At 43.0% G+C, this 19604-nt stretch overlaps 1 protein-coding gene across 2 annotated transcripts in view; it reads right to left on the bottom strand.

Moving 5' to 3' along the window:
- The window catches only part of dlgap2a (discs, large (Drosophila) homolog-associated protein 2a), a 170745-nt gene that overhangs the window by 86020 nt on the left and 65121 nt on the right, over window positions 1–19604 (bottom strand). The window contains exon 2 of one of the 2 annotated variants that reach the window (XM_021584584.2): window positions 6619–6651. The exons of the other annotated variant lie outside the window; for it this stretch is intronic. The gene's annotated coding sequence lies outside the window, so the exon portion shown is untranslated. The remainder of the gene's footprint in view (window positions 1–6618; window positions 6652–19604) is intronic. 2 annotated transcript variants of the gene reach the window in all.

Below are 19604 nucleotides of genomic sequence, written 5' to 3'. Positions count from 1 at the left end.
TATAAATGCACCTGCACTGTGATAGTCTCAGAGGTCCGTTAAAAGCGCAGAGAGCATCATGAAGAACAAGGAACACACCAGGCAGGTCCGAGATACTGTTGTGAAGAAGTTTAAAGCCGGATTTGGATACAAAAAGATTTCCCAAGCTTTAAACATCCCAAGGAGCACTGTGCAAGCGATAATATTGAAATGGAAGGAGTATCAGACCACTGCAAATCTACCAAGACCTGGCCGTCCCTCTAAACTTTCAGCTCATACAAGGAGAAGACTGATCAGAGATGCAGCCAAGAGGCCCATGATCACTCTGGATGAACTGCAGAGATCTACAGCTGAGGTGGGAGACTCTGTCCATAGGACAACAATCAATCGTATATTGCACAAATCTGGCCTTTATGGAAGAGTGGCAAGAAGAAAGCCATTTCTTAAAGATATCCATAAAAAGTGTCGTTTAAAGTTTGCCACAAGCCACCTGGGAGACACACCAAACATGTGGAAGAAGGTGCTCTGGTCAGATGAAACCAAAATTGAAATTTTTGGCAACAATGCAAAACGTTATGTTTGGCGTAAAAGCAACACAGCTGAACACACCATCCCCACTGTCAAACATGGTGGTGGCAGCATCATGGTTTGGGCCTGCTTTTCTTCAGCAGGGACAGGGAAGATGGTTAAAATTGATGGGAAGATGGATGGAGCCAAATACAGGACCATTCTGCAAAAGACCTGAGACTGGGACGGAGATTTGTCTTCCAACAAGACAATGATCCAAAACATAAAGCAAAATCTACAATGGAATGGTTCAAAAATAAACATATCCAGGTGTTAGAATGGCCAAGTCAAAGTCCAGACCTGAATCCAATCGAGAATCTGTGGAAAGAACTGAAAACTGCTGTTCACAAATGCTCTCCATCCAACCTCACTGAGCTCGAGCTGTTTTGCAAGGAGGAATGGGAAAAAATGTCAGTCTCTCGATGTGCAAAACTGATAGAGACATACCCCAAGCGACTTACAGCTGTAATCGCAGCAAAAGGTGGCGCTACAAAGTATTAACTTAAGGGGGCTGAATAATTTTGCACGCCCAATATTTCAGTTTTTGATTTGTTAAAATAGTTTGAAATATCCAATAAATGTCGTTCCACTTCATGATTGTGTCCCACTTGTTGTTGATTCTTCGCAAAAAAATACAGTTTTATATCTTTATGTTTGAAGCCTGAAATGTGGCAAAAGGTCGCAAAGTTCAAGAGGGCCGAATACTTTCACAAGGCACTGTATATACACCATATAATTAATCCAGCAGAGACCTCGAGAAGTCACCTATAGGTAATGCACAACTCAAGCCCCTAAGAACAACAGCTTCCAAAAAATGTCCTCCCCTCATGCCAATTTCTTTGGTTCATTGGTTAACACATTTATTTTTTAAGTACACACAAGACTACTGTGGATGTTGTTTCAACCAATATTGTAAATATGTAAATAGTAAATATGATGCTATACTGTATGTGGAGATCTACTAACAGCGATGATCTCTTCAATATGAGGGATTTGTGCACCATTGACTGTGTGGACTGATGAGTGTTGCTCTGAGGGCAGGTCATGACGGTTCAAAGACTCCAGACTCTGCTCTTATCCCCAGTGACAAGCTCATTTGGGTCTCGACATGAGGCTCCCCCTCTCTCTCTCTCTTGCTGTCTCTCTCTTTCTCTCGGGGTTCTCTCTATCTGTTTCTATTTGTTTCTCTGTTTCTCTATCCCTTTTATTCTCCTCTTTGTCTCTCTTTCTCACTCTCCCTCATTTTCCCTCTGTATAACCCCCCCCCCCCCCCCCCCCCTTCTCTCTCATCAGAGACCTGCCTGCCTTAACAACCACAGTTGTCTTCCTGCCTCCCTGTGATGCCCACAGCATACCAAACCACGTACCCACCCAATCTCTTCCACTCAGTCAATCAATAACCTCAGAAGGTCCTGAGTAAATGCCTTATTTATAATGAAACACCTCCTGTTGACATGGACAAGAGGAGAAACCAGGCAAAGATTGGAGTAATGGCAAGTGGATAGGAAATAAACAACGGGTTGAAGGATAGGACACCTGCATCATTTCGCAGAGTTTCGATGAACATGCTAGATAGTGTGTGTTTTAAAGTGCTTTTATTTCTAAGTGCACCATCCCATTATTATAAAAGAGCATGTTGTTTACTGACTCACCTCCAGAGCTGTAGCATAGGCTACACTCTACACAGCATATACCCACAGTGCTCTAGTATTTCATATTATCCCTTAGTTCCGGAGGCCTTTTCTGTTAATACTCCTAGGTGTCCGTTTAAAAGCAAATTCAATTACTCACTTGCCCTACATTCCTGTTGTTGACAGCAGGAAAACAATGTGGTCTCTCTGCTATGATGATTGTTTGAAATGACCCTTTCCGTTTGTATGAATGAAAGCATGTTTGCTAACTCATTATGGTCTCTAGGTCTTAAAAAGACCAATTTGAAGCTCATGTTTTCTTTTTCCCCCTCCACAAAACAAATCATTTTCAGACAGCTGGGCCAGTAATGTATTTCCATTTATTCATCGAACTACATGAGTGTGCAGTATCATTGAAATGGTCCATCTTGTTTAGGTCATCTCATAGCTTATTTGAATATAAATTCAGGTCCCGGCACATTTCACCAGACTAACTACCCCACAGAAGATGTCATTTGAGTTTTTGTGGATGGAAAAACCTAGTTAACAGTGGCTTTCCTGCACCTTGCGATATCCCCAACGGAAACGGCTGAGTATGAAAACAACATTTTATTCAAATTTGCATCTCTTTATTGCCACTTTAAGAAAAAAAGCATAAACACTTCTAAACTGCACAGTTCCCTGTGGACCTTGAAAGAGTTTTGGATCCCAACCTGGGGCCCTTGTGTCAATCCATGGTATTACCCTGTGAGTAACAGAGTAACATAGAGTGATGATGAGCTCCCGAGGGACACAATCTTAGCTGTAAATCCATCTGATCAACACCGGGCATGATAGGAGAGGGACGAAGAAAAGCCCACAATCCCTCTGGCTCAAGGGGACACATGACAGAAGATACGGCGCCTCTCTGCTTGCTCTATGCTGTGAACTATAGCATGTTGATTTATTTCAACAAGATAAAGCCTGCCAGCTTTCCCTTCCTGTCCAGGGGCTTTGGCTTTCTCCGATGGCGTTTTTGGATGATGTCACTGTTTATTGTGTGTGTGTGTGTGTTAGGGCTGTTGCTCATGGCTCAGCACTCAGTGCATAAGCATGGAGATAATATGTGCATGTTGTCAGTTCTTTATACTTAATCTCAGCTGGGATTACCTGGAGGGAATCAAGCTCCCTCACACATCCTCTAACGCTTCCACTCTCTCTCACTCTTACTCGCTCACCCTTTCTCTCTCACGCTTACTCTCTCCCTCTCACTCTGACTAACACGTCCTCCAGGCTGTGGGGGTCTAGGGGGACATCAGTCTCTTTGTGGCCTTGTGGCCCAGTGGCCCTCAGAGGCAATGAGCAGTGACATGAGCAGCCTGACTCTGGAGCATCAAGCCTGCTGGGAGCTCAAAATAAAGGCCCGGATGATCTGTTCCCTTCTGCCCGGTCCGGCCCCCAACTGTCCCTTCTGGACGCTCTCTCCCCTGACACTGAAGGAAGGTTACACTATCCTCCTCCACTGCCTCACCACAAGGGTGCGTCCTTTCCCCTCTGTTGTTTGTACTGTATACCAATGGTTGTCAGAGTAATCACGACTCTTGGCATATCATTTAGTTTGCAGATAACTCGGTTATCGTGAGTCTTCACAGGATAAAGAGGTGAGGAGTTTGTTGGCTGGTGGCCCAGTGGTGGAGGAGTTTGTTGGATGGTGTGACCAGTCCTATTTAGAACGTATTACTTAATGTCAAGAAAACCAAGGATATGGCTATTGATTTTTGGATGAGTGCCCTGCCACCAATACAGACTCTGATTGATGAATAGCCAGTGGAGATGGTTGATTAATACAAAGGCCTGTAACTAGGCCACTAAGGAATATTCAATGTCATCTTGGTAAGCAACTCCAGTGTACCTTTGGCCTTGCGTTTTAGGTTATTGTACTGCTGAAAAGTGAATTTGTCTCCCAGTGTCTGTCGGAAAGCAGATTGAAGCAGGTTTTTGCTTATGCTTAGCTCCATTCCGTGTCTTTTTATCAACTGATGACAAGCATACCCATAACATGATGCAGCCACCACTATGCTTGAAAATATGAATGATTCTCAGTTAGTGGTACTCAGTGATGTGTTGTGTTGGATTTGCCCCAAACATACCTCTTTGTATTCAGGTCATAAAGTTAATTTCTTTGCCATTTTTTGCAGTTTTACTTTAGTGCCTTATTACAAACAGGATGCATGTTTTGGATTTATTGTCTGTCATTTAGATTAGTATTGTGTAGTAACTACAATGTTGTTGATCCATCCTCACTTTTCTCCTATCACAGCCATGAAACTCTGTAACTGTTGGCCTATTGGTGAAATCCCTGAGCGGTTTCCTTCCTCTCTGGCAGTTAGGAAGGACGCCTGTATTTTTGTAGTGACTGGGTGTATTGATACACCATGCAAAGTGTAATTAATAACTTCACCATGCTAAAATGGAAAGTCAATGTCTGCTTATTTTTTTGACCTATCTACCATTAGGTGGCCTTCTTTGCGAGGAATTGGAACACCTCCCTGGTCTTTGTGGTAAATCTGTGTTTGAAATTCCCTGCTCGATTGAGGGACCTTACAGATAATTGTATGGGTGGGTTACAGAGATGTGGTAGTCATTAAAAAATTATGTTAAACACTATTATTGCACACAGAGTGAATCCATGAAACTTATGTGATGTGTTAAGCAAATGTTTACTCCTAAAAAAAATTTAAAAAAAACATAATCCCACTTTGACATTATGGGTGTAGGCCAGTTCAATCTCAATTGAATCCATTTCAAATTCAGGCTGTGACACATCAAAATGTGAAAAAATTCAAGGGGTGTGAGTACTTTCTTTCACATTAAAATGTTTCTGCCATTTCTTGATTTCATACTTCTCAATTCCACCGGAGCAAAAGAGGTCAAAGCTCTTATGCCTTGTCAGATCTACTATTTGAATGTTTTTGCTTTAGCCATATCTTTGTATGCCTGCATGGTGTGCAGTTGTACAAGTAGGAAAACAGACAGACAGGTCGACAAAATGTCATACAGCAACATACATTTTCAGTGAGCTGGTTGGATGAAGCAATGGCAGGATAATGAATAGCACAAGCTCTCACATACAGTGATGAGAATAATGACACAAAAGCACTCCAAAAATCAAAGCCTAATGCATGCAGACCTTTCATAAAGACCATTAAAGGGGAAATCTGCAGTGAGGGATAGGGCTGGAGAAATCCCAGTGAGGGATAGGGCTGGAGAAATGTAACCTCTCTCATAGACAGAGCTATAGATGCAAGGACTGACCATCCATGAGATTACATTTAAAGTTTAAACCTAAACCGTGTTATGAGGCAATACAGTGTTTCTTTACAATTACATTGTTTATAAACTCATTTGGAGTGTGATGGAATATGACAGCTGAACTAAGATCATGAGGCATTTATAAGTAATTGTATTACTAAAGACTAATTAACACTAATTTAAAATAAAAATTGGACGTCGCTGATGCAGATTTCCCCTTTAAGATGAGGGATGACATCAGCTGTGCCTTGGTAAAGTAACTGCCCAGTGTTTCCAGATTTCTATGAAAAATTACCTGTAATTACTTATAATATGAGTGAAAGAGTTTTGCTTCCAAAATATCTAAATTAAGTATGTTAAAAGGCAGCTTTTCTGTGTTGGAATGGTGTGGGTGTACCCCAACAACAAAATGGTGTGGCCTTATACTGGTAATTAACTATATTAATGCAAGTAGATTCCTGATTGGCCACCTCTAGACCACTGATTAACCAGCTCATCCTGCTCAGGGAGGTGACATCCTATTCTGTGAGGAAATAGGAAGAATTTTTGAAAAAGTCTGTTTGAAATGTTTTTTTTGTTTTTTTAAGTATTCTTTCTCCAATTTATGATTTGGCCACAAATACGAATGTAGGACGAGTCAACAGCATTATTTGAATATGAGTTAACAGAATATGTACTTTAAAGTGAGATTTCCACTGGACAGTTACTTTAAGATGGCTTCCACTTCAAGAATGAGGATTTCTAAATGTCAGCCAATGAAAGGGGTACCGGTATATAAGAAGAAGAGGCTCAACGACTAAGAAGCTTTTAGACAGCCGGTAACATCTAATATGTCTGTTAACAAGACATTACATCAGCCCCCCAGCACATACTGTATCTCCCCAATGATTAGTTAGTGATGAAAAGCAGTTCTGACAGAATGGTTCATCTATCCTACTGGGTGTGCGGCATTTGTTCCAGCCCAGCACTAACACATCAGTTTCAAATACTGTAATCAACTAATCACAGTTATTAGTCTGAACCTGTAGCTGAATCAAATGTATTAGCGCTGGGCTAAAACTGCTCCAGACCATGATCCCCTGTTCCCTCCCTTCCAACACTGCATAAACCTGCATTATGACAGAAGCTTTGAACGACGAGGCACACTCACCTTCTGGCTCACCACACAGTGTGCACTGTGATTCTACAGACCAAGAGAGAACCAAGAGAGACAAGAGCACATTGTTACCATCAGATACTGTGCATGTGGTCAAGATGAGATAGAACAGTGAGATGGCATTGATTTGAGTGGTCAATTCATAACTCATTGATCAAACAACGTTACTGCAAACAACAAAAGCACAACATACAAGGACAGCATTTTCAAGTGTTTAAAAAAAAGAACCAGTTTTGTTACCATAGAAACTCAGCAACCATGCATAATATGGAGATAAGGAGAGATGTGAGTACCCACATAGATGATATGATGGTAGCATTGTAGAGACAGGAATCAAAGTAAAAAGCACAATATAGATGTATCACTGCCACTGCCATTGAATACAATGCCAAAACAACAGACAGGCAACCCAACGCTCATCTCAAAATAGAAACATAATAATGAATATTGATTTACATCCACGTGCTATCAATCATTTACACCCTTTGTATTAGGCCCCCTCTCGAGGAGTGTCAAAATGCCACCTTCCATTATGCCACAGTATGATTTACCATGCAAACACACGCATTAGTTTTAGTGTGTTTATAGCTTTACAAAAGCATGTAAATGAGTTTGATAGGGCAGTATTTGTAATTACAATTGTTTATCTTTCTCCTCCTAAAGCATACAGTGGATAAGTACCCTACGATGGCTGTGTGTGTGTGTGTGTGTGTGTGTTTTATTTTGACAGGGAGTCATGCTGAGACCAAGGTGTCTTTGACAGATGAGCCCTGTATTTACATCAATACACATCAACACTGTGTACATTACACACATCAATGCATGAACGTGTGTTTAGGTCTCCCGAGTGGCGCAACGATCTAAGGCGCTGCATCTCAGTGCCTGAGGCATCACTACAGACCCTGGTTTGATCCCGGGCTGTATCACAACCGGCCGTGATCAGGAGTCCCATTGGGCGGCGCACAATTGGCCCTGCGTCGTCCGGGTCAGGTGATGTTTTGACCGGGATGGGCCGTCATTGTAAAATAAGAATTTGTTCTTAACTGACTTGCCTAATCAAAGTTAAATAAAAATGAACACAAAAAATGAAAACCGAAACACATTCATAGAAAATACACATTCTTTAGTTTAATCAGCCTTTTGAATTGACCTAGAGGCACCAAATCATAACATTTTTGAGAGCGTTGCTGATTATTCCACAAGTAAGGTGCAAAAAAAACTAAAAGCAAATTTACCTAACTTAGTGGAGATTAAAGGGATCTCCAGAGTTAGTCAGCCCTGAGACTGGGTCGTGTATTTCCTACGTCTGTAAGTTAACAATGAAGTAAGGTACGGCGGAGGTTCATGCAGGTGGGATTTATATAGAAAAAGAGTGCAATGCATTGATCTACAGACTTTAAAGAGGGCCAGGCTACGTTCTGATACAGAATGCAGTGATGTGTACTGTACCTATCGCCCGTAATAAGCATAGTGCGCTATGGTAAACTGTGTCCATTGGCTTCAACAGAGTGGCAGCTGCATTCATATAGACAATATCACCATAGTCTATAAACAGGTATGAATGTTGACTAAATTATGTATTTTCTGCAATTAAATGAAAGGCATGAACTACTCCTATAAAATAAGGCCATTTTAATTTCAAACTCATCAAGATGCTTTTTGAAAGATAGCTTTTTGTCAATAAAGATACTTAGAAGTGGAGACACGATTGATGAGTGACCACTGTCTACTTTTAAACTCGGACAAAACAGAGATGCTTGTTCTAGGTCCCAAGAAACAAAGAGATCTTCTGTTGAATCTGACAATTAATCTTGATGGTTGTACAGTCGTCTCAAATAAAACTGTGAAGGACCTCGGCGTTACTCTGGACCCTGATCTCCCTTTTGACAAACATATCAAGACTGTTTCAAGGACAGCTTTTTTCCATCTACGTAACATTGCAAAAATCAGAAACTTTCTGTCCAAAAATGATGCAGAAAAATTAATCCATGCTTTTGTTACTTCTAGGTTAGACGACTGCAATGCTCTACTTTCCGGCTACCTGGATAAAGCACTAAATAAACTTCAGTTAGTGCTAAATACAGCTGATAGAATCCTGACTAGAACCAAGAAATGTGATCATATTACTCCAGTGCTAGCCTCCCTACACTTTCTTCCTGTTAAGGCAAGGGCTGATTTCAAGGTTTTACTGCTAACCTACTAAGCATTACATGGGCTTGCTCCTACCTATCTTTCTGATTTGGTCTTGCCGTACATACCTAAACGTACACTATGGTCACAAGACGCAGGCCTCCTAATTGTCCCTAGAATTTCTAAGCAAACAGCTGGAGGCAGGGCTTTCTCCTATAGAGCAAAATTTTTATGGAATGGTCTGCCTACCCATGTGAGAGACGCAGACTCGGTCTCAACCTTTAAGTCTTTACTGAAGACTCATCTCTTCAATGGGTCATATGATTGAGTGTAGTCTGGCCCAGGAGTGCGAAGGTGAACGGACAGGCTCTGGAGCAACGAACCGCCCTTGCTGTCTCTGCCTGGCCGGTTCCCCTCTCTCCACTGGGATTCTCTGCCTCTAACCCTATTACAGGGACTGAGTCAATGGCTTACTGACGTGATCACTGACGTGATCTTCCTGTCTGGGTTGGCGCCCCCCCATGGGTTGTGCCGTGGCGGAGATCTTTGTGGGCTATACTCGGCCTTGTCTCAGGATGGTAAGTTGGTGGTTGAAGGTATCCCTCTACTGGTGTGGGGGCTGTGCTTTGGCAAAGTGGGTGGGGTTATATCCTTCCTGTTTGGCCCTGTCGGGGGTATCATCGGATGGGGCCACAGTGTCTCCTGGCCCCTCCTGTCTCAGCCTCCAGTATTTATGCTGCAGTAGTTTATGGGTCGGGGGGCTAGGGTCAGTTTGTTATATCTGGAGTACTTCTCCTGTCTTATCCGGTGTCCTGTGTGAATTTAAGTATGCTCTCTCTAATTCTCTATTTCTCTCTCTCTCTATCTCTCTCAGAGGACCTGAGCCCTAGGACCATGCCTCAGGACTACCTGGCATGATGACTCCTTGCTGTCCCCAGTCCACCTGGCCGTGCTGCTGCTCCAGTCTCAACTGTTCTGCCTTACGGCTATGGAATCCTGTCCTGTTCACCGGACGTGCTACCTGTCCCAGACCTGCTGTTTTCAACTCTCTAGAGACAGCAGGAGTGGTAGAGATACTCTGAATGATCGGCTATGAAAAGCCAACTGACATTTAATCCTGAGGTTCTGACTTGCTACACCCTTGACAACTACTGTGATTATTATTATTATCATCCCTCATAGCTTGGTTCCTCTCTAGGTTTCTTGCTAGGTTTTGCTCTTTCTAGCCACCGTGCTTCTACACCTGCATTGCTTGGTGTTTGGGGTTTTAGGCTGGGTTTCTGTACAGCACTTTGAGATATCAGCTGATGTACGAAGGGTTATATAAATTTCAATTTGATTTGATGAGAGCACCAACCAATGTACATACAGTGCATTCGGAAAGTTTTCAGACCCCTTGACTTTTTCCACATTTTGATACCTTACAGCCTTCTTCTAAAATGTATTAAATTGTTTTTTTTACTCATCAATCTACACACAATACCGCATAATGACAAAGCAAAAACAGGTTTAGACATTTTTGCAAAGTTATCAAAAATTTAAAAAAGCTGAAATATCAAATTTACATAAGTATTCAGACCCTTTACTCAGTACTTTGTTGAAGAACCTTTAGCAGCGATTATAGCCTCGAGTCTTCTTTGGTATGACACTACAAGCTTGGCACACCTGTATTTGGGAGTTTCTCCCTTTCTTCTCTGCAGATCCTCTCAAGCTCAGTCAGGTTGGTTAGGGAGGTCTCTCTAGAGATGTTCAATCAGGTTCAAGACCAGGCTCTGGCTGGGCAACTCAAGGACAATCAGAGACTTGTCCCGAAGCAACTCCTGCATTGTCTTGCCTGTGTGCTTAGGGTCATTGTCCTGTTGGACAGTGAACCTTCGCCCCAGTTTGAGGTCCTGAGCACTCTGGAGCACTTTCATTAAGGATTTCTCTGTACTTTGCTCCGTTCATCTTTCCCTTGATCCTGACTAGTCTCTCAGTCCCTGACGCTGAAATACACCCCCACAGCATGATGCTGCCGCCACCATGATTCACCGTAGGGATGGTGGCAGGTTTTCTCCAGGCGGGACACTTGGCATTCAGGCCAAAGAGTTCCATCTTGGTTTCATCAGACCAGAGAATATTGTTTCTCATGGTCTGAGAGTTTTTAGGTGCATTTGGCAAACTCCAAGCGGGCTGTCATGTGCCTTTTATTGAGGAGTGACTTCCGTCTGGCCACTCTTCCTGAAAAGACTGATTGGTGGAGTGCTGCAGAGATGGTTGTCCTTCTGGAAGATTCTCCCATCTCTACAGAGGAACTCTGGAGCTCCTTCAGAGTGACCATCAGGTTCTTGATCACCTCCCTGACCAAGGCCCTTCTCTCCCATTGCTCAGTTTGGCTGGACGGCCAGTTCTAGGAAGAGTCTTGGTGGTTCCAAACTTCTTCACTTGAAGAGTGCTGGAGGCCACTGTGTTTTGGGGACCTTCAATGCTACAGACATTTTTTTTGTGTTCTTCCCCAGATCTGTATCTCGACACAATCCTGTCTTGGAGTTCTATGAACAATTCCTTCGACCTCATGGCTTGGTTTTTGCTCCAACATACACTATCAACTGTGGGTCCTTTTATGAACAGCTGTGTGCCTTTCCAAATCATGTCCAATTAATTGAATTTACCACAGTTGGACTCCAATCTATAGAAACATCTCAAGAATGATCAATGGAAACAGGATGCACCTGAGCTCAATTTAGAGTCTAATATCAAAGGATCTGAATACTTATGTATTTATTTTCAATAATGAAAAAAAAATGGTTTTCGCTTTGTCATCATGGGCTATTGTGTGTAGATTGAGGAGGGAAACAAGTTATTTAATCTATTTTAGAATAAGGCTGTAACGTAACAAAATGTGGAAAAAGTCAAAGGGGTCTAAACACTTTTGAATGCACTGTATGCATACATCATCAGATACATTTGTATGTGATTTGGAGAATAACATATACTTGGTTTGACCTGCAATAAGTACCAATTTCAATTCAATAAAGGCTTTCTGCAAAGTAATGAAGGCAGATTGAACCTTCAAAAGAGCCTGGTTAACCTTGGGGGCAATAGCATACACAACAGTCTCATCTGCATACAGGTGGACGTAAAAATAATATTTGCAGGTCAACCAACATTGTTTATATAGACAGTAAAAAGTACAGGACCTAAAATGTATCCCTGTGGGACAGCTTTTGTAATATTAAGGAAACCTGACTTAACACTATCAGAAAAAAACACATTGTGTCTTGTCGGTCGAGTCATTTTCTAACCAATTACATGACTCCTGTTCCATGCCGATTGCAGACAATCTTTGAATCAATAAATTGTGATCAACAATATTGAAAGCCGTGGATAAGTCAACAAAGAGGGCAGCACAGTGCATCCTCCTGTCCATACCCTTAACCACATAATTTAAAACCAAGGTTACAGCAGAGGTGGTGCCGGCCAGAAACCAGACTTGTGAACACTTCGAATATATCTCGTAGCTAGGATGGATTTAAGCTGACAGTTGATTAAGGATTTTTTTTTTAAATTGCTAGGCAAGACAATTTCAACGTTGGGATGCTAATTATTTCGGTCAGAGGGGTCCCCACTTTTGTGGAGAGAGAGCACACGGGCCGCCTTCCAAACCCTGGGGATAGCACCCAAGATGATAATCAGATTCAAAATATGTGTCAATGACCCCACAATCAGGGGAGCAGAAAGCTGCAGCAAGATAAGATCAAGCAAATCAGCCCCAGTGGATTTTTTAAAGCGAGGCATCTGGCACATCACAAGCAGAGAGTTGTTGAAATGAAAACAAAGACGCGCTAGAAGGTGACTGATCTTCCATCGAGCCAACTGGAGGCTGGGGGAGGGTGGAGCAGTCGACTGACTGACCAGGGTCTATTAAACCAGCATTTATTTGAAATAAAAAGCCTGCCGAGATAAAATGCTAAAAGCATCACTTCTCAAACGTTTCTCAGTAATCATGCCAGAGTCTGACACAAACGTGCTTAGGCAGGGAAGGAAAGGAAATGTGTGTGCGTGTGTGTGCGTTCAATATACTCTATGTCTGTCTGTATGTCTACGTGTTTCCAATATGCTTTCAAAAACAAGATTAACAAGATATTTGTTCCTGGAGTCAGACACACACTCCCATAATGAACTCAGGCAGAATTGATGATGATGAGAATGATTTCCCCCCAGACTAATACGTCTGCTAGACTTGTTCTACCCCATGCTTTCTCTGAGGCCTATACACCAGCTGTGCATGTCGTGCCCTTAAAGCGGCTCTCCTTCACCAGTTTACTGAAGGGGCCAGAGGAGCCTCTCTGTCGCTACACCAAGGGCCTCCTCCCTCTAATCGGATCAATTAGCTGCTAGATTAGATAAACAACAACCTTGTCCCCCCCAAGCTGAACATGAGAGATGTAGCTACAAACCAGCAGCATTACTACAGCTTGTCCCTGCAACAGCTGGGAAGGTATACACACACACACGCACACACACACACACACACACTTCACCAGCAACCTGAACTGCACTCCTCCACTCTCCGTCTATCCTCTGCTGACCTTGCTCTGCCTGGGGTAATGGTAGTTTACCGTGCTTGGCAGGAGCACAGCACTGGAGTGAAGGAGCACTTTTTAAGGTTCAAGGCAGTGTCACTGCTCTGCTATACTCTCATCACATGGCCCACAGACAAGAGCCTCTCCTATGTAGTGCCTGCTGTCCAGTTGGACACAGCACCAGAGTAATGGCTGTTATTGATTAAGTGGGAACGCTACAGACAATGTGAGAACTGCACTGTACTGTTTTTTGTGACTTTTGCTCCCTGGTTAAGTGGTAATTCCTTGAACAATAGGAGGACTTCAGTGTCATGCCTATATACTGTGTGCACAGACTCATTCCCTATAGACATTTCCTATGCAAAGACTCAAGGAAATTGATTTCATTAGGTCTCCTGTCTGCTTGTAGATAAAACAGGACATCAGCCCCTACATTTCCTTTTGTGGACCTTACTAAGCTCTATATGGATGTTGGAGTCACCCCCCTAGTCCCACCCTGCAGTCTCAGGACAGGTGCAATGTTTCTGTACACCAATCACTCTCTTCACAAGAAGAAACTGCAATAATCTTAATCTCATTCTAGGGAGTAGACAATCCCCTGTGGCACTGTTTTCCGTGTCACTAGACTGGGTCTGTGGACCTTGTGTATCTGCCTGACCGGAAAGACCTGTTTAAAACATGTCAAGCCCAGCGTGCTTCCTCTCTACATTACTTATAATTCAAGCTTTTCACAGCTGATACAGTGGTGACACAACGTGTTTCCTCCATTGAGAAAGTTGAAATTCAAATTAATATTCAACCTCATGATCATATTTCTGAATCGCTGCCCGCACTTACAGCAACTGCCAAAATAATGGAAACACTTAACTAAATGAGGGATACAAAGTATATTGAAAGCAGGTGCTTCCACACAGGGGTGGTTCCTGAGTTAATTAAGGAATGAACCCTTGGGGCCTCCCGGGTGGCGCAGTGGTTAAGGGCGCTGTACTGCATCAGAGTCCCTGGGTTCGCGCCCAGGCTCTGTCGTAACCGGCCGCGACCGGGAGGTCCGTGGGGCGACGCACAATTGGCCTAGCCTCGTCCGGGTTAGGGAGCGATTGGTCGGTAGGGATCTCCTTGTCTCATCACGCACCAGCGACTCCTGTGGCGGGCCGGGCGCAGTGCGCGCTAGCCAAGGTTGCCAGGTGCACGGTGTAGCCTCCGACACATTGATGCGCGCTGTGTTAAGAAGCAGTACGGCTGGTTGGGTTGTGTATCGGAGGACGCATGACATTCAGCCTTCGTCTCTCCCGAGCCCATATGGGAGTTGTAGCAATGAGACAAGATAGTAGCTACATTGGACAATTGGATACCACGAAATTGGGGAGAAAAAGGGGTAAAAAATAATAAACATTTATAAAAAGGATTGGGTTATATGGATATGGGGCTAAATTGAAATGTTTCTTGCAGAACACATGTGAAATGCATATGCATAACCATGGTAGCAGTTGAAAGGGAACAATGGGAACATTATTAGACCAAAGATGAGTTCACAACAGTTCACCAGTTCCCTGTTGATGTTATGTGCATTTTACATTTATTGTACTTTTCGCCGCATTTGCTGATAATAAAAATCTGAAAATACTCTAGATACATTCAGTAACATGAGAATATTCCTGTAAAATGTGGGGTAGGTGCAACATAAACCCCAAACATGACATGGGGTTGAGAGGACTAACTGGTGTCTCCAAGTGGTCACACACCTCTCCAAAGTGTGCACCATTCCTAAGTCATTTCAATGCTATGACTCAAAGAAGAGTCTTCAACTATAAGGTGCTTTTTTGAGCTCTCCTAGCTGTGCCGTTGAGGAACTAGAGCAAGCACACTTGTTCTGTTTGGAACACAACCCTGCATCCCTGTCATCACACAATTACTGTTTACGCAATGCAAAATGCTCCATTGTAAACTGCAATCTGGGTCAGGTGGCATCATTTGAAAGCCTGTTCTACTGCCAACATGACTAGCTAAGTTATAAAATACGAAATTACAGTGCTAGACTTTCACAAGGCAATTCAGAGAAACAGATCATAATTTTGGTGCGCATAGAAAGGAGTCATGAGTGCATTCAGGTGTGTGTGCCATGGTGAATTTTCTTCACAATAGACAAACAGGCTCATTCGGTTCAAAACAACCCAGCGTTTGGCGTCATATCATCTATTAACTGTACATCAAACATAGTGGTCATAAACACTGACACTGTATATGACATTAGTCTTATAATATGGAAATGTGAAGTGCACATGGCTTGCTTGTATGACATCAAAGCGGTATTTATTATAATCCTCAATGACACATTTTTCAAAATACATAGAGTTCTCTTATCTTACATTATTTCCCTCAATCAGACAACAAAATATTTGCAATTAGCATGAGGTGCTCAATTATATGACTTATATATACGGACTTTCAACTCCCTCCAAAGATGTTCTATGGAGTTGAGATCTGGAGACTGGCTAGGCCACTCCAGGAACTTGAAATGCTTCTTACGAAGCCACTCCTTCGTTGCCCGGGCGGTGTGTTTGGGATCATTGTCATGCTGAAAGACCCAGCCACGTTTCACCTTCAATTCCCTTGCTGATGGAAGGAGGTTTTTACTCAAAATCTCACGATACATGGCCCCATTCATTCTTTCCTTTACACGGATCAGTCATCCTGGTCCCTTTGCACAAAAACAGCCCCAAAGCATGATGTTTCCACCCCCATGCTTCACAGTAGGTATGGTGTTCTTTGGATGCAACTCAGCATTCTTTGTCCTCCAAACACGACAAGTTAAGTTTTTACCAAAAAGTTATATTTTGGTTTCATCTGACCATATGACATTCTCCCAATCTTCTTCTGGATCATCCAAATGCTCTCTAGCAAATTTCAGACGGACCTGGACATCTACTGGCTTAAGCAGGGGGACACGTCTGGCACTGCAGGATTTGAGTCCCTGGCGGCGTAGTGTGTTACTGATGGTAGGCTTTGTTACTTTGGTCCCAGCTCTCTGCAGGTCATTCACTAGGTCCCCCCGTGTGGTTCTGGGATTTTTGCTCACCGTTCTTGTGATCATTTTGATCCCCCGGGGTGAGATCTTGCGTGGAGCCCCAGATCGAGGGAGATTATCAGTGGTCTTGTATGTCTTCCATTTCCTAATAATTGCCCCCACAGTTGATTTCTTCAAACCAAGCTGCTTACCTATTGCAGATTCAGTCTTCCCAGCCTGGTGCAGGTCTACAATTTTGTTTCTGGTGTCCTTTGACAGCTCTTTGGTCTTGGCCATAGTGGAGTTTGGAGTTTGACTGTTTGAGGTTGTGGACAGGTGTCTTTTATACTGATAACAAGTTCAAACAGGTGCCATTAATACAGGTAACGAGTGGAGGACAGAGGAGCCTCTTAAAGAAGAAGTTACAGGTCTGTGAGAGCCAGAAATCTTGCTTGTTTGTAGGTGACCAAATACTTATTTTCCACCATAATTTGCAAATAAATTCATTAAAAATCCTATAATGTGATTTTCTGGATTTTTCTTCCTCATTTTGTCTGTCATAGTTGAAGTGTACCTATGATGAAAATTACAGGCCTCTCTCATCTTTTTAAGTGGGAGAACTTGCATAATTCTAAACTGTAAACTGTAAATTGTAAATGTAAACTGTTGGTCTCGTGTTTCATGAGTTGAAATAAAAGATCCCAGACATTTTCCATACGCACAAGAAGCTTATTTATCTAGTTGTGCACCCTGGACCTTACTCCACTGCCTCCGTAAGAGTTTATAAATTCCTTTTTAGAAAACATTTGAATTCAGCCTTTGTGGTCACTTGATACTTAGCTTGATTCTTCAGACAAGGAAAAATTATGGATTGCTAATTAAAATGAAAAAATCCCTTTCTGAATTATGAAGCCTTTATGTGCTTTTTTTCAATACATAAATACTTTTAAAAAATCACAATGTGACGTTATTTACCAAATACAAAATATGCTTGACAAGATATGGCAAAATATATTGGCAAAATATGACCATAACAAGCGTTCTAATCACCAGTAAACACACATGACCTGTAAATGCTGAACAGGTGCAATGAACACCAAATACAAACTACGCTTGTAAATATAACCATAAGTGTTCAAATCGCCTGTAAACACACACTGGACAGGAGAAAAAAATCACGTGTACAAAAAATTACATTTGACAATTGAAAAAAGCGAGAGAAAAATTATAATTACATGTTCTGGGTAAGACGATTTGAAACTCTTGGCCTTCCATACTGTCGTGGAAATTGCAAGATTATGTCATAATTCTTGTATTGCATTATATTAGTTGTTTAATTCGACAGAATAGAGTATTCAGTTAACTATTGTGTGTGTGTTTTACTGAGGAGGGCCTCTTTGAGATAGCACTGACCTAGGAGATTTACGATGTCTTTGGGTAATGGTTCTGTTCTATACCATACCAGGGAGAGACGGTTCCAGTTTGGAGTAGGAGGACCAGACACTGGTCTTTACAATGAAGTAGATACCTTTCATACAAATCTTAACCGTGTGACCATTCTATGTATCTGTTGTTCGTCATGTAGGTTGAGAGGGGTGTATACTGGCTATAAAAGATCTTTGTACTTTTGTGTTGTCACTTTCAATGGTTCATTAGAAATGGTGCATCATTGAAAGTCAAGTGCTATCGCAAAGCTCTTATTATTAAAATTGTAGTTTAAGTATAACTCTGACTGGTGTGTGAAGTTTGTTTCTCCTCATTTGGTAATACAGAAATTAGCCACCACAATACTCCCCAACATTACGCACTCCTGCCACATCATTACGCACACCTGCCAACCCCCGTTACGAGCATCAGCGATCACTGGACTCTCCTGGACTCAATCACCTCTGTCAATCCCTCCCCTATATCTGTCTTGTTCTCCTGCTTCAGCATTAATTGTTGTTTGTCGTAGTTTACCCGTGTGCTGACGCTGTTCCTGTTTGGTTACCTGTATGTTCCTGAATAAATGTTGACTCCCTGTACCTGCTTCTTATCTCCAGCATCGGTATTACAGAATGCTGTAGCCATCATACGAAGCATCAGGGAGTGCCTGCGTTCTGGTTGGTGGTGACGTCAGGTCTGGGGGCCGCCACCAATGGAACCGGGGGTGCCTAAGCCAGCTCGTTGGGCTGTCACGCCCGAGCTGGCTCGTGAGGTTCTTACCCCGGGTGGCTCGGAAGCCACCCATCCCACATTGGGCCTCAGCCGGATCGTCAAGTTTTTACGCCTAGCTGGCTCCTAAGCCTGCTACTCCTCCGCCGGACCATCGGGCTCCCACGCCTCAGCGGGATCAACAGGCTTTCACGCCCCACCTAGATTGTCAGGCTCCCATGCCTCAGCCAGCTTGCCAGGCTCCCATGCCTCTGCCGGTTCGACGGGAGTTTACGCCCAGCCGGCTTGTCCAGCGCCCGTGCCTCGGCCAGGCCCGCCAGGGTCGCCCAGGTGGGACGAAGGGCAGCGTCCCTAGAGGTGGCAGGTGGCCTAGTGTTTAGAACATTGGACTAGTAACCCAAAGGTTGCAATATTGAATCCCGAGCTACCAAGGTAAAAATATGTTGTTCTGCCAGTGAACAAGGCAGTTAACCCACTGTTCCTAGACCATCATTGAAAATAAGAATTTGTTCTTAACTGACTTAGTTAAATAAAGGTAAAATAAAAATGATAAAAAAATAGAGGGGGATACTGTAATGCCTATTCCCGCTCCCCCTCCCTGGCGCTCAAAGGTGCCAGGCTCCCGAGCATTACGCACTCCTACCACCAACATTACGCACACCTGCTTTTCCCCCGTCACGCACGTCAGCGATCATTGGACTCACCTGGATTCAATTACTTCTGTCACTACCTCCCCTATATCTGTCTGGCTCCACGCTCTGTTCCCTGCTTCAGCATTAATTGTCATTTGTCATTGTTTACCCGTGTGCTGACAATGTTTCTGTTTTGTTACCTGTCTGTCCTGAATAAATGTTTACAACCCGTACCTGCTTCTCATCTCCAGTGTCAGTCCTTACACAGGCATTATAGAGAGATATATGTTGTCACGACTGTCCTGATCAGGTCAGGTTACAGGAGACCACAACCGTACAGATTATCTCTCACCCGCAACAGAGGAGGAGAGATCTAGGGGTATGAAGATGTGGGGTTTTTATGACCCCTCACGCTCATTGTAAATCTTAGGCAACAGACAAAATTCCCTTGTCCTCTCACTATGGAGAACCGGCCTCAGAACATTAAACATGTAA

This window comes from Oncorhynchus mykiss, chromosome 25 (assembly GCF_013265735.2).
Source record: "Oncorhynchus mykiss isolate Arlee chromosome 25, USDA_OmykA_1.1, whole genome shotgun sequence".
Lineage (NCBI taxonomy): Eukaryota > Metazoa > Chordata > Actinopteri > Salmoniformes > Salmonidae > Oncorhynchus > Oncorhynchus mykiss.
Note: the sequence above shows the minus strand (reverse complement) of the source record. Positions and strands in the feature narration are given on the sequence as shown.